The sequence below is a fragment of the Mustela nivalis genome, assembly GCF_964662115.1.
Source record: "Mustela nivalis genome assembly, chromosome: 7".
Taxonomy (NCBI): domain Eukaryota; kingdom Metazoa; phylum Chordata; class Mammalia; order Carnivora; family Mustelidae; genus Mustela; species Mustela nivalis.
Window position 1 is genome coordinate 10,083,188 of NC_139026.1, and position 12,997 is coordinate 10,096,184.

Genomic DNA, 12,997 nt, shown 5'->3' on the forward strand with positions numbered 1-12,997 from the left:
AGATGACACACACACACACACACATACACGCGTGCGCACACATGCGCACATCGTGGCTGCTGACTGATGGGGGACACAGTCTTCTCCAGGGGAACAATGGGCTGTTTACTTAGCAACCTCCCCAGATAGAAGCGGAAGGGTCACCTTTGGACAGCTGGGCCCCCCAAATTCTATTCTACAAGCTCTCTTTTGTCTCCTCTCCCTTGGGAAAAGGAAAATGGATTCAGAGCTAGGAAGGGCTTTGCTTCCCTTCAAGGACACGTCTGGCTTTTTCCTGTCTAGTGACCAGCTGACTGTAGGTTTACTTTCCCTCTTCCCTCAGGCTGATAGGAAACTCAAAGTCAAATCTGAGGCTCCTTTGCAGCTGTTCGACTATAGCATATGGACTTTGGGGCCAGACTCAGCTGTGTGACTCTCAGCTTGGCCACTTGGGACCAGTGAGGACTTGGGCAAGGTTACTTATCTGTCATGAGCCTCAGTTTACTTCCCTGTAAAGGGGGAATAAAAATCCTCACCTCGGGGTTATAGAAAAGATGGTGGGAGAGACTGTGCATAAGACACTTGGGACAGAGTGGGTACTCCATGAGCATGGTCTCCTTTCCTTTTTGGTTTCCTTTTCCTTTCTGGTTAAAATTCCCAACTTTATATCTTGTGCCTTTTCTGGCAGGTTGATCCAATTTCTTGATGGAACAAAGTTTGTGTGAAGAAATTTTCTAGAAAATAAATGCTCACATGGTGTAACTTTGTGGCACCCATAGATTCATTCATCTGTTTCCCTATGAGGCTGGAGGTCCCATGAGGACAAGGTCACCTCCATGTCTCTGTGTCTGGTAAGAGCAATGAATGAACAGATGAATGAATGAATGAAAAAGAACATAGGGGAGACAGTGTGGTTGATGCCGAAGTTGGCCACCCTTTCTATCCTTCCCTGTGTGCACCCCCCTCTGCATGGCTACTTCGTATGTGACACTCTTCTGGTCACGGGGTGGGATCTGTTTTTCTTTCCCTTGAATCTGGGCTGGGTCTCTCTCTGGCCACCTGCCTGCTTGGCTGCCATGGGAACCAGCCTGGGCTAGCTCCTGGAGGATGGGAGGCCAGGTGGAGAATGGCCCAGCTGTCCTGACTGCAGCCTCATGAGTGAGCCTGGCCAACACTGGGAGAAGGACTGCTAAGTGGAGCCCAGCCCTCAGGGTTGTGCTGTAGCACTGTGAGAAATAACAATCGTTTGCTGTTCTGAGCTGCCAACTCTTGGGGTGGTTTGTTACACAGCAAAAGCTCACTGATACACGTGAGATCTAACGCCTTCATTTAATTGAGGTGGAAACCAAGGCTCATTTTTGGATATGCTTGACCAAGTTGGAACTTGAATTAGTGGCCTGCTCAGGACCAGACCCGCCAGTCCTGTGCTCTCAGGACTGTTGGAACCAATCCCCCTACTGCCCTTGGGCTCATGCCTAACTCAAGGTCATTCTTAAAGAAACTTGTTGAAACGGTCTCCATAGGAAACTTTATTTTTCTTTCCATGTCTGGGTCCTAGACATGAAAACCCATTTCCTGGGTCACTTCAAAAACAGAAATGGGAAAACAACAACAACAACAACAACAACAACAAAAAAACAGAAATGGGAAGGAAGGTGTCATTCCCCATGTAGAAGAGTTAACACAGCAGGACCAGGACTGTGATCCATTACAAGGCCCACTTGTAAGTTTGGCCTTTGGCTGCTGTCTGGGAACTTGGGTTTCTGGAGGGTTCCTGCTGTTCCCTGAGGAGAGAGGCTCGCTATGCAAACACTGTGGGTTATGGCAAACACCTGCTTTCCTTCTGGGAGTCTGCAAGTTGGATGTATGTTGGGCAGAGGGTGCCTACATGACCAGCCCCCAGTAAACACCTGGGAGGCTGAGTTTCTTCTGAGCCTCCTGGGTTGACAGCACCCCCCATGCATTTGCATGCTTTGCTACTGGAGATTTAGTGTCTCCTGTGTGACTCCATTGGAAGAGGTTTCTTGGACCCTCACGCTAGCTTCCTGCAGACCTCACCCCAGGCACTTTTGCTGGGTTTGCTTTCTACCCTTTTGGTGTCATAGATCATAGTTGTAGGTAAGACTTTGTGTGGAGTTTTGTGAGTCCTCCAGGTGAATCACTGAAACTGAGGGTGGTCTTGGAGACCCCTGAAATGTGTCCTAATGCTGCACCAGCCCCAGTGGATGTACCTTGCCTTGGGACAGAGGCTGGCATCTGGGGCTTCCCGTTCTGTCTGAAGGGCTGGTCGAATGGTTCAGTTATTATGACTAACTCATTCTCTAAGACTCGACTCAAACACTACTTTCTCTGTGAAGTCTTCTGTGATTGCATCTTTCCATCCTCTGCCCCTCCAACCCTGTTCATGTTAACAGATTGTGTACAAGTAGTCTGGGAAGGAAGGACCCTCTCATTGTGGGTGGCAATGGGTTTGGTAGATTTAATAGGAGAGGAACCATGAGGCCCTGGATTCAAATCCCAAGTCAGCCCTGGCTAACTCTGTGAATTTCTCCCACCTGAGCCTGTTTTTGTTTTTTGTTTGTTTGTTTGTTTGTTTTTGGTCATCTGCAAAATGGGGGCAGATAAAATTGTATTTCTTTATATGAAAGAGAAAACCCAAATAGTGGTTTAAAGAAATTAGAGGTATATTTATCTCTTATGAGAAGGAAGCCTGGGGCAGGTAATATAGGACTGTTTTCATAGAACTCTGGGAATCAGGGATCCAGGCTCCCTCTAACTTTTTGCTTTTATCCTCAAGGTCTCCCTATGGCCCAAAGTGGCTGCCTGATCTACAGCCATTGTGCCTGAATTTTGGGTAGGAAGAAGGATGAAGATGGGAAGAGCTGCTTCTTCTTCTTCTTCTTTTTTAAAGATTTTATTTATTTATTTGACAGGCAGAGATCACAAGTAGGTGGAGAGGCAGACAGAGAGAGAGGAGGAAGCAGGCTCCCTGCTGAGCAGAGAGCCTGATGTAGGGCTCGATCCCAGGACCCTGGGATCATGACCTGAGCCGAAGGCAGAGGCTTTAACCCACTGAGCCACACAGGCGCCCTGGGAAGAGCTTCTTTAAAAGCCTTCTCCCTGAGGCTCTTTCTGGCCTGAGGTCAGCCCTTTTCCCTGAAACTGATCTCTGCTTCTTCCATGTGAACTATGTGGTGTGGCATCCATAGTTGGTTATGGGACAACACACAGCAGTCTCCAGATACGGTATCTGGGAGGTCTTTAGACAACCTCCACCACCAGCATTTATGGAGAGCTCATTACATGCCAGGCACTGTGCTAAGTGCTTGCACATCCTTTCATTGAACCTTTTCCATAGCCCCATGAAGTGTATTACTATCCCTGTTTTACATATGTGGAAGCTGAGTTCAGAGGGGTTAAGTTACTTGCTCAAGATCACACAGCCAGGAAGAGGCAAGCTCAGATTCTGCATTGTCTGACTTCATTCTCACTCTAAACTTAGGCAAGCATCATTTCAAACATTTGGAAAGAAGTTTAATGACTTGCCCACCCTTCGGGCAAAGAGTAGGAAAGGTCCAGGACTTGGATCCAACTGTAGTAAAACCACATAGGTGTTGCTTTCTGTGGCCCCAAAGCTCAGAATTCCTCACCTCTTGGAGATAGCTGACTTGAGAACAAGAGAGCTGGAAAGAGCTTAGGGATGGTCTAAATCAATGACCTCCTTTACATGTGGGTTAAGAGATCTGCAGAGAGAGGGTCTTAACAGAGTGAGTAAGGGACAGGACCTGCCCTTGAACCCACAACTGGCTGTACAGTTGCAGTAAACTTTCCATTGATTCCATCATCCATCCATCAATTCAGTAGATGTATATACATCCACTATGTGCCACATGCTGTTCTTGGCATTGGCACAAGACAGACAAAAATCTTGAGCCACATGGGGCACATGGTTGAGTTATCTGGGCTGGATGGGACATTGCAGGTAGAGGGTAGGGTGTGTGTCTGGGATGAATCATCTCTCAAGTCCCTCCCTTTCTTAATTTTCTCTGATTTCTCATTCTTTCTCATGACTTGGAACTAGAGGGAGCCTCTGCCTGGCAGATGGACACCCCTGAATCTTGGGACTATTGAAGATCTGGGCTGTGAGACCCCAGCTGCACATGGGGCTTTGGAGGGAGCTTTCCAAACATGCCTGATATCCCCCTGACCTGTCATTCCTTGTCCAGGTTTGGCTGCAAGACTTACTGGGAGCCTGTAGCACAGAGGGACAGGAGGAAGCTGAATCTGGGGAATGGTCCATGGCTCAGTATGTCAAAGGCAGGGGTTGAGGTCAAGGGCAGCCGAACACACTTTGATGTCCAAGTTCATGTCTGGAAGTTTCCTCTAGTGAGATAATTGCACACATATGGAAGAGGATGAGCCCATGAAGCCTTTTCCCAGCAACCCATTGGTGACAGGGGAATTTGGGAAGAGTCAAACATTCATCAGGGACTGAATAGTTAATAAATTGTGCTGAGTCCTGATGATGGGCCTGTGTGAGTCATTGGAGAGAATAATGAGGATGTAGAATTCAAGCATCTTTTGGTTTTCAGTAAATGTAACTCAGTCTAGCTTAAACTGGGATTTACTGGCTCAGTTCCTGGAGAGTCAGGGATGTGGATGACCTTGCAGATATAGACATCAGAGACTTAAGATGTCTCTCTCTCTCTCATTCTCAACTCTGTCTCAGCTATTTCCTTCTAAGATGGGTTTTGTCCATAGGACAGCCAGCCCAGCCACAAACAGTGCCAGGCTCACATCAGATCACCTTTGACTTTGGAAAGACATCTTACAAAAAAAAAAAAAAATAATAATAATCCCAGGAAAGTCTCTGATTGGCTAGACCCAGGTCACATGCCCATCTCTGGACCAATCCCTATAATATCATAGGAGGAATGCCATGATTGGTCAGGACTGGGTCACATGCCCAGCCTCCCGGTAAGGAGGGAGGTGAGAGGGGGAGGGATAGTCCCACCAGAACTGCCAGAGAAAGGGCAGTTCCTTGAAGGAAGAAAAACTGGATAGAAAAGGCAGCAAATGTCCACTCTTGCTATTTTCTGGGGTAAGTTTTGACTTTTTAGTTTCTCTTGTTTTTATGATACAGATGATCCTAGACTATACGGATTGCTATGGAACAACCTAGGGCTGAGTGTGGGAGTGTTTACAGATAGAACGGGGGTCAGCGGCAGACTCTGGGGCCAGGCTGCCTGGCTCTCACTGTGGTCTTGGGCAATTAATCCCCAGTTGCCTTATCTGCAAAATGGGCATAATAATAATGCCTACTTCATATCATTACTTAGAGAATGAAAGAAGTTAACCCATGTCAAGTGCGTTTGAGAGGTGGGTTGGCCTGTTGTAGGTTTTTGATAAATGTTAGCTCTTGTAGATGCCTAGAGAGAGGTTGTCAGCCTGACATGGGGCAGGATGGTAAGTGAAATGAGGGCACAACAGGAAATTGTGGGGCTTGTGGCAAAATGGAGAGGTTTGTCCCATATGAAGTGGGCAGCTGGTCCTTAGGACGAGCCAACTGTTGCCTTGAAAAGATAAGAGTCTGGGATAACCAGATCTCTGTTTTTCAAGGATCACTGGATCTATAAATTTGAGTGTGATATTAATAAACAATTAGTTTTAAAAAAATAATTTACAAGGGGCACCTGGGTGGCTCAGTGGGTTAAAGCCTCTGCCTTCGGCTCAGGTCATGATCCCAGGGTCCTGGGATAGAGCCCCGCATTGGACTCTGCTCAGCAGGGAGCCTGCTTCTCCCTCTCTCTCTGCCTGCCTCTCTGCCTACTTGTGATCTCTGTCTGTCAAGTAAATAAATAAAAAATCTTTAAAAAAAATTTACAAAATGCTGAGCTGGAGAGCAAGGTGAAAGCCAACCCAACAGGTGTCTCTGACTCATGGCTTACCTGTTTGATGCCTTGGCTGCCAACACGTGATGGAGATATTCACCAAAACGTTAACAGATAGATTGCCCCTCGGTTGTGGGCTTTAAGGTGGTTTGAATTTTCGTCTGAGGCTTGAACTCAGATCCCAGCTCTAGCAAGGTGGCCCGGGGCACGTGACTTGACCCTGCGAGTTGGCTTCCTTACAGTCAAAGGGAAGATAAGAACATCTCCTCCTTCTGGGCAGAGGAGGAGATTGCAAAAGCAAAACGTGTAAGGGTCGTGGGGCAGGATTCAGAGTACAGGTGTATTTGGGATAAAGCACCAGCCTGTATCAAGCGGTGCCCCCCAGCTCAGCTGTCTGAGAACGTGGAACCTCCCCAAATGTTTGAGTCTGAGCATGGGATCGCGGGGTGGAATTTCGAGGGGAGGGGAGATGTTAGGTAAGAGTCATCCTTGCACACTGAGTAGGCGGCCAGGATTTCCTGAGTGTGACCCTGAGCGCTGGGTGTTGAGGACGGAAAACTCAACAGCCACCGCCAAACCTCAGTGACAAAGCTGGAGCTGCAGGGGCTTCATTCAGACCCATTCAGTGAGGCCTCCCGGAGCAGGGATGCCCGTCCAGAGTCTTGGATATCTGTTAAAGAAAGGAAAAAATCCTATGGAAGGTCAAGCCAGAGCGTGTTCTCCAGGGGAGGTGGGAGGTGGGAAGGGTTCCAGGTTGAAGGAACAGCATGAACAAAGGCTCAGAGGCTTGAGATGGGGAGAAGGGTGGGATTGGGAGGAATCCGGATACCAGGCCCTAGTTATGCCTCAGGTCTCCCCCTCCCCCGACTCTACCCTCCACTTAGGGGATCCCTGACTCCCACTTCCCCTTTCCAATTGGCGGCAGGGGTTTGGGGCTGGGACTGTAGTTTCTGCTGGGGACAGGAATATGCATTTGCACATCAAGCACATGTACACGTGCGTGTCACGTGCACACAGGAGGTGGCCCCGGGCTCTACCTCCTCGAAAGCTCACTGGAGTGGGGCCTGGAAGAAGCAGAAGCCTCCAGGGCACCTCGGGGTCCGCGCTGTGGGATGGGATGGGGCCACGGTCTGGGGCAAGCAGGGGGCAGCGTCTCCGCTTCCCTCCCGGTTGCCAGATGGCAACACCCACCAGGGCTCTGCTGCTCGTCCCCTTTGGCCCAGGCAGGTCCCCGCTATCACCTGGAGGCCAGGGATCCTGGGGAACGGAGCATCTGGCATTTGCAGCTGCAGGTGGGAAGCAGGTTTGCCCAGCCAGGGAGGCGGGATGGAGGGGGCGGCTGGTGGTAACCAAGGTGTTAGCCTACGGGGGTCCTGGAGGGAAATGCTACTGCAGGGACAGGGTGCGGGGTGGGGGTGGGGAGGAGGGAGCAGGTGGAGGCCTGGGAGGAAACCAAGCAGGTCTGAGACCCCGAGGTGAGGGCCTTTGAAGAAGTGGTCAGCCGTGCCTCCGGTGGGTGTTGGGGAAGTGAAGGTCTCTGGGCGTCGGGTGCGTTAGCAGCTCGGGGTGGGAGGTGGTGAGGCAGGGGGAGCTGAGGAAGTGGAGGCAGAGAGCTGTGGTGTTGAGAACAGATCAAAAGGTGGGGTGCCCAGGAGCGGGGGTGGCGGTGGGCAGGGCGTTTTTAAGAAGGAGCAACTCTACTGGAGTCAAGGGCCGCTGGCAGGAGGGGCGGAGGGCCTGGGGCGGGAGGTGGTCAGCCCAACAGGAAAGGCCAGAAGATTCTCCTGGCCCAAGGGCACCTCCAGTGTCTAATTTATAGACTTAGACGCAGAAGGTCAGAGGGGCTGTGCCAACACGCAGCTGTGCCAACCGGCCCAGCTTTGGTTCTGACTTGTGTTCTTGTGGTTACGGCTGAGTCATATTTCTGGGACAGCAATTCGAGTTATTTAGGAAGCCACTTCTTTTTTTTTTTTTTTTAAAGATTTTATTTATTTACTTGACAGAGAGAGATCACAAGTAGGCAGAGAGGCAGGCAGAGAGAGAGAGGAGGAAGCAGACTCCCTGCTGAGCAGAGAGCCCGATGCGGGACTCGATCCCAGGACCCTGAGATCATGACCTGAGCCGAAGGCAGTGGCTTAACCCACTGAGCCACCCAGGCGCCCCTAGGAAGCCACTTCTCTAGAGTTTTTGTCAGTCCTTCAAAGATTGGAATCTGATACTTGAGGATTTAAACTTATGGCATGTTCAGTCTACCTCAGAGGCTCTTTTTTTTTTTTTTTGCTCGAAAGTGTGATTATAGACTTTAACAAAATGATCTGTTGACACTTCCTGCCACTTTGGTGTCATCTCTGGGTAGTGCTGGGGCCGCCTGGGACAACCTGCTTTGAAAGCCAACTGGTCACATTATTTTTCTGCTTAAAGACCATCAGGGGTTTCCTGCCACCCTCCGGATGGCATTGAGACTCCACAACACGACTGGCAAGACCCTCTGGAAGTCGATTGCTGCCCGCTGGCCTGTGCTGCAGCACTAGGGACCATCCTCCTTTGTCTTGATCAGCCCATGTTCTCATGCCCCAGGACCTTTGTATATGCTACTCCGTCCACCTGACTTACTCTTTCTCCTCCCCATCTCTGGCCAACTGCTACCTATGCTTTAGGTTTTGGCTTAAACTGTGCTTTCTCTGGGCATTGTGTCCTAACCCAAAGGCACATGGCTCCTGTGTACTCTGCCAGAATCCTAGAACCCAGCACCTTAACTGCTTGCTCAAAATTGGTTTTCATCACTGGAGCATGAACGCCCTGAAGGATGAGACTGGGTCTGTCTGATTGGCCTGAGGTGGCATTGTTGAATGAATAATAGCAGGGGAGGGGGGGGCCAGGGATATCTCACATCAGCTCTAAGGGCCTGTGGATCCCTGACTGACAAAGGCCAGCGGCAGTCAAGTGACGTCTAACTAAGGCAGCCAGCTGCCCAGCAGGCTGGGGTCAGAGTGTCTTTCCCACTGTTGACCCGTGTCAGGTGGTAACGCTCCCTCCCAGTGCAGCTCTGGGAAAAAGTGAGAGCGAAGTCTATCAGCAGTTTCCAGCCGTTTCCAGCAGTTTCCAGCGTTGAGCTGGGACCCTCACCTTTGCTCTGAGGTCGGCCCTCCCCATATGGGCAGGGCAACTCTGTTCATCGGAACTGTTAGTTATCCAGAAGCTGGGTGAAATAGCCCAGCTTGTGAGCTCGTGACCCTCAAGTCCCCGAACATTTTGCTGGAAGGTCGTCAGGGGTGTCTGAGGTCACTCCTCCAATGAAGAGAAAACCGTGGCAGGGGGCGGGAGGCTGGGAGCCCGAGCACTCTGAGGGTCGTTTTCATTCTTTTTTCCTACTGCCTTTCTATCCCCTCAGCGGCTCCTCAGGCTCCGTGTGCTGGGGAGGAGGCCATGTCTGGTTTCTCTGTGTGGCCCCAAGTCTATGGGGGTCCTGAGACAGGCCTGGCACAGACAGGGGACGCACCTTACCCAATGTCAGCACCTGGAGGGAGGGGAGAGAAAGGACTCCTGACTCCCACTTGCTAGAGCCTTCTATTTGGACCTGAGTTTTGAGGCCAAGACTTGGGGCCTCGCAGGTGGGGGTCCCAGTGGGGGGCATGAGGGCACAGAAAGAACTCGGGGCTTCCTCTCAGACAAAGCCAGCCTTCCCTCACTGGCTCTGTCCCGCCTGGCCACGTGATGGGAGCTGGGTCACTTGGTCATGCTCAGCCTTGATCTCCAACTTTGCAAGATGGGACTTTTGCTCCCTTAGCCCTTAGATATGCTCGAATGCTTGTTCTCTCCTTCTCTGGGCTTCGGTTTCTTTTTCCACAAAACTGGAGGAAATGACATTTCCTATGGGGATGGGAGTGAGGGGTTTCATGGAAGAATACACTAAAGATAGCTGGCATTGGGCCAGCCGTGGGGCACTGGGAGTCAGCCGGGGGGTGTGGTAGGGGGCCCAGGGTGGCATGATAGGTGTCCCTTTGGTCGCCCCCTTCCTCGGAAACCCAGAGACCAAAGTCAACTCGCGGGCTCCTCCCTGTGGTGGCTTCAGGGATGACACCCAGAGAAGCCACAGCCTGGGCCTTGGGGGTTGGGAGTGCGGGGTGGATGGTGGTGGTGGGGGTGTCTTTGGGCAGTGACTGTGGCCGGGACTGGAGGCTGAGCAGAGCCCAGCAACCCTGACCCTGTCTTCCCTTTCTCTCTCCACTCTGTCCCTCATGACCCTCCATCGCTGGCCTCAGGTCGGCCGCGGAGGTGAAGTGGTGGCGGGGGGGGGGGGGGGGGTTGGTAGGTGGGGCCCTGACCAAGGGGAGGTGGGTGAGGTCACACAAAGGCTGGTTTAGATCCTATCTTTATTTAAGTGCTGGGTATTTTGTCCACCATGATTTATTGTTTTGACTGATTAATACAAATATCACAAAATACTATTTAACTTGTTTTGAGTTCTCCTTTGATTGTGTGCCTGAGGTGATGGGGTTCCACACCTCACCCTCGCTCAGGTGTGTTGGGGGGAGGGGGCAGGTGGGGTGTGGCTGGGTTGTAGCTGGAGTTCCAGAAGGCTCTCATGGAATCCCCCTGACTATTCCTTTGTTCCCCCTCCCAGCCTCCCTCCATCATCCACCATCCATCCCTTCGTCAGCTGTCCATCTGTCTATCTGTCCGTAGTTAAGAGCTTGCATTCTGCATTCACATGGCCTGAGTTTGCATCCTGGCTGCCCATCCTGGGGGAGCTCTGAAAATTAAAAATTTTCTGCATCAAAACCCAGCACCAGGGGTGCCTGGGTAGCTCATCAGGTTAAAGCCTCTGCCTTTGGCTCAGGTCATGATTCCAGGGTCCTGAGATCGAGCCCCACGTTGGGCTCTCTGCTCGGCAGGGAGCCTGCTTCCCTTCCTCTCTCTCTGCCTTCCTTTCTGCCTACTTGTGATTTCTGTCTGTCAAATAAATAAATAAATTTAAAAATAAAAAAAAACCCAGCATCAACAGAGTAAAAGGACAGCCCACATGTGAGAAAATATTTATAAATTTTATATCTGATAAGGTATTAACACCCAGAACACACAGAGAACCCCCCAAACTTCTAAAATTAAAAAAACAAACAAACAGGGGCACCTGGGTAGCTTAGTTGGTTAAGTGTCTGACTCTTGATCTCAGTTCAGATCTTTTTTTTTTTTTTTTTTTAAAGATTTTATTTATTTATTTGACAGACAGAGATCACAAGCAGGCAGAGAGGCAGGCAGAGAGAGAGAGGAGGAAGCAGGCTCCCTGCTGAGCAGAGAGCCCGATGCGGGACTCGATCCCAGGACCCTGAGATCATGACCTGAGCTGAAGGCAGCGGCCCAACCCACTGATCCACCCAGGCACCCTCAGTTCAGATCTTGATCTCAAGGCTGATCTTAGGGTCGTGAGTTCATTCCCCATGTTGGGCTCCCACCACAGTGCCTACTCAAACAAAACAAAACAAACAAAAACCCAGCCTGATTAAAAAATGGGCAAAGGACTTGAATAGAGGTTTCTCCAGAGAAGACCTACAAATGGCCAATGAGGACGTGCAGAAATGCTCAACATCGCTCACATTAGGGAGAGGCCGATCCAAACTCCAATGAGATACCACCTCACACCCATTAGGATGAATTTTATTAAACAAACCAAAAACAAGTGCTGGCAAGGATGTGGAGAAATTGCAACCTGTGGGCACTGTTGGCAGGAAGGTAAAATGGCGGAGCTGCTGTGGGAAACAGTATGGCGGCTCCTCCAGTAATGGAAAATAGAATCACCAGATGGTTTGGCAACTCCATTTCTGGGGCTCCACCCCAAAGAATGGAAAGCGGGGTCTTGGAGAGATAACTGTACACCCGTGTTCACCACAGCAATATCCAAGGTAGTTAAAATGCGCCAACCACCCCCGTGCCCCTGAGAGATGAATGAATGGATAAGCAAATGTGCAGCCTCCTCACGCCAGAATATTATTCAGGCTTAAAAAGGAAGGAGATCCTGCCATACGCTACAACATGGATGGACCTTGAGTTCTTGGTGCTCAGTGAAGGAAGCCACAAAATGACCAACACTGTATGATTCTACTTACATGACGTATTTAGACTAGTCAAAATCACAGAGGCAGAAAATAGGAAGGTGGGTGCCAGGGACTGGGGAAAGAGGGAGTGAGAAGTTAGTGTGTCATGATAGAGTTCCAGTCTGACAAGATGGCGAGGGCTTTGGGGACGAAGGGTGGTGCCGGTTGCATGACATTATGACTCTATCGAATACCACAGAACTGTCCATGTAACATGGGTAGGATGGGAACTTTGATGTCATGTGATTTTATGGCTGCAGCAAATAGTAAAAATTAGCTCCTTCAGCAGATCTGGAGCTCCATGGCAAGATCTAGGTTGGGGAAATGTATCTGGGGGTCATCAAGGTGAGGATGACCATGAGGTCACAGGACTGCAAGTGCCTGTTCATGAAAGCTTTGGATGGTCAAGTTCAGATCCCCACAGAAACCAGCCTTGTGGGGTCCAAGCTGCGAGAAGGACCCAGAACTGAAGATGAGGTCGGAGAGGTAGAAGGATAGGAGAAGACTAGTCGGGGAAGGCAAGGGTGGGAGCTCGAGGTCTTGGTCATTGATGCTTATGGGGGCATCTGCTCTACCTTATTCAGAGGTAGGTCTTTTGGGACCGCCGCCCCTCCGATTCCAGTCCACAGGATATATGAGGTTGACTCCATCCCTAGATCCAGGAACTGGATGGGGAAGGCAAGACGGATGTCCAGCTCGTAACATTCCATCTTCTGACTGTGGTGATTGGTTCAAGAGGGGACCAGTGACCAAGGTAGGGCCAATGCGATTCAACCGTGCGGTTTTTGCTGGAACAACTAGTAAAATGAGATTCCTTTTCAGTTGCGACTTCCAGCGGGGAGGATGATGCAAACCTGGGGCTCCTGGTGCCACCAGAGGGATCCTGACAGGACGTGAGTGGGCAGATGGCGAGCAGAAGATGGAGTCTGGATGAGCTTCTGGATGTACCAAGACCTGAAGCCTGGACACCTTGACTACATAAACCAATGAAATCCTTTTATGGTTGTGACAAATATTAAAGATTGACTCCCTCAA

At 50.4% G+C, this 12,997-nt stretch overlaps 1 long non-coding RNA gene across 1 annotated transcript; it reads left to right on the top strand.

Annotated features, from left to right (window-relative positions):
• Positions 1 to 6,898: 6,898 nt before the first annotated feature.
• LOC309869331 lies at positions 6,899 to 12,997 on the top strand. Its single transcript, XR_014314119.1, has 2 exons — positions 6,899 to 7,162; positions 12,785 to 12,997. It is a non-coding gene; the product is annotated as an uncharacterized lncRNA (long non-coding RNA).